The sequence below is a fragment of the Penaeus japonicus genome, unplaced genomic scaffold (assembly GCF_977035675.1).
Source record: "Penaeus japonicus unplaced genomic scaffold, GWHDUDI00000001_assembly GWHDUDI00000013, whole genome shotgun sequence".
Taxonomy (NCBI): domain Eukaryota; kingdom Metazoa; phylum Arthropoda; class Malacostraca; order Decapoda; family Penaeidae; genus Penaeus; species Penaeus japonicus.
The window spans coordinates 10694311-10696810 of NW_028234415.1; the positions used below are offsets into that span (position 1 = coordinate 10694311).

The following is a 2500-nucleotide window of genomic DNA, read 5'->3' on the forward strand; positions in this document are numbered from 1 at the left end:
TGACAATGTCCAAAAAAGTCTAACATTAAGTCACATTCAGCCCTTTGCTTTGGGTGTCTCTTAGCCCTTCAGAATGAGGCTCATGAACAATAATCATCACAGCAGCTCCTAGTCGTGAAATACCCGCAGATTACTATGTACATACTGATCCGTGAACCACTTTTGTTATGCCACAAGGAAGTGTCTTCAGTCAAGACATTTGAATGGTTTACTATATCCAAACCTGGATAGGCCTGCTGTTGAGTTCTATTTTTAATTTTATTTCCCCTTGTTACTTCCGCCTTTATCCCCTACCCCTTCCCCCTTCCCCTACCCCCCTGTCAACAGTCCATGCCATAGATGGTGCTGCATCGTAACTGTCGCTGACATGAACGGAAGTCTAGTCCATATATTACAATCTACTGCCAAAGGAATAAGGGTGGGATGTGCATGTTTAGCTGCGCATCGAAAGCCAACAGGAAAATGGGAAAAAACATATGAAGAAGGACACACATTTTTAACATAGGGATATATGACCTTTTTATTTTTGTAATATCTGTATTTTTATTTTATTTTTTATTTTATTATTTTTTTTTATCTCTCTTTATCAGTTTCTAGAAATATCCCAGACTGTGAGGAAAGGAGCTTTTATTGATGCCAGGTCTTAACATTTTCAGGACTGTAGAAATACAAAAATAAAATAATTATTAGAAAGAAAAAAAAAACTTAATGCAGCAATTTATAATACAGTAAGTAAGTTTCAGGATTTTCCTATTTGGTAAAGCTTGCAATCTTAAAGAATTATATTGGATTTTATTTAATTTTCTTCACTTACTTGATATAGTGTATGTGAGACACTAATTTGTTCATGTAAAGATGATGTCTATAGATTTTTCAGATAAATTGCTCACAGTTTCAAGAAAATGTTTTTTGCTTATCTTATGAAGCAGTGATTCTGTAAACAGGTTGCATAGGTATATCTTCCTTAAATTATTTATGAAATTATTTACTAATACAAACACAGACATATATACATGCATAAATATACACAAATATACAAATGTATACACATATACACACACATACACATATATATGGATATATATTTATACATAGATACGGATATGTACACATATACAAAAATTAATTAAAATACAGTGTATGTGTTTGTGTTATACACATGTACTGTATGTACATTTAGGAAATGCACATAAATATACATATTGGTTTGCGCACACACACACACACACACACACACACACACACACACACACACACACACACACACACACACACACACACACACACACACACACACACACACACACACACACACACACACACACACACACACACACACACACACATTCTCAAGAAAAGAAAGTAAATGATAAATGTTATATTTCACGTTGTTTTTTTTCTTCTGATTTGTGCATTGGTTAAACTCCACGTTGCATTACATCATGTGTTAAAGAACGTGATATTGTAAGCTTTTGAAAATCCCCCGAATTGGAGATCCTTTGGTTGAGGAAGAGAGCCTGGGAAAGGAAGGAGGGACTGGAATCGTGTACCAAATTCAACGCTTTAAAGAGTCTGACAATAAACTCAAGAAATCAGCTTCTTAGCAAACTCTTAGATATAAGATTTTAGAGGTGTATAAGCATGTGTACATGACGATGTTGGCACAATGCTTCCAATGATTTTGGGAAGGCGGCAAGTGATACTCAGCATCTCAATACATAGCAGTAGACTTGTCAAAGTTGTCGTCATTGTTAGCTTCCAAAACACACCATAGGAAGGAGTAGTATAAAACTATGTTTCTACATAACCAACCAAAGAGTAAGAGGGCTTTTTTTCTTCTTCCTTTTTTTTTTTTTTTTTTTTTTTTTTTTTTTTTTTTTTTTTTTCTTTTCTTTTCTTTCTTTTCTTTTCTTTTCTTTTGAGAAAAATACACCATTTACAAACATGTTAGGTACAGTATCTTATTTCAGGTGCATCTTATTGCAACACATGATCTTGTTGTACTTGTACACAATTTGATTTCATTTTAGGCTGTGAAATATATAATGTAAAGTTTTTGATGTGCAACCCTGTCTAGTACTGTGTGGATGAGTGGTTCTTGATGAAATGTTTGCATTGGAAATTCCTAACTAGCAACTAAGCAATTTGAAGTGAATTTTTTTCCTTTTTTTAAATCAACAGACCAAACATATATCAGTAATTTTGATGTTTCATAGTGTTCGCAAAGTGGTTTATGATGTAGATAAGGATTGTGATGATCCTGTAAGCAACACTGTAAAAGACTCACCATTTCCGGAAAATCTTAAATACTCATTCCAAACTCCATTAAGTGATGTGCAAATCCCAGTATTATCATTGTTGTTCATGTTTATGATTTACACACATATCTTTTGTATATATATACATATAGTATTTGCACAGGTGGTTTTTCATAACATTACTGTTTTAATGTATAGATTTGGTCAAAAAGGAAGAGAGAAAGAGAGAGAGAGAGAGAGAG

The 2500-nt window shown here is 33.5% G+C and overlaps 1 protein-coding gene across 20 annotated transcripts in view; it reads left to right on the forward strand.

Annotated features, from left to right (window-relative positions):
* Window positions 1-2500, forward strand: part of LOC122261633 (ras-specific guanine nucleotide-releasing factor RalGPS1) — a 94818-nt gene that overhangs the window by 92008 nt on the left and 310 nt on the right. For 13 of the 20 annotated variants that reach the window (XM_043029385.2, XM_086543188.1, XM_086543183.1 and 10 more), the window contains one exon: window positions 1-2500. This exon is cut by the window's left edge and continues 683 nt beyond it; it is cut by the window's right edge and continues 310 nt beyond it. The gene's annotated coding sequence lies outside the window, so the exon portion shown is untranslated. The other 7 variants (XM_086543180.1, XM_086543184.1, XM_086543185.1 and 4 more) reach the window with 2 other exon arrangements.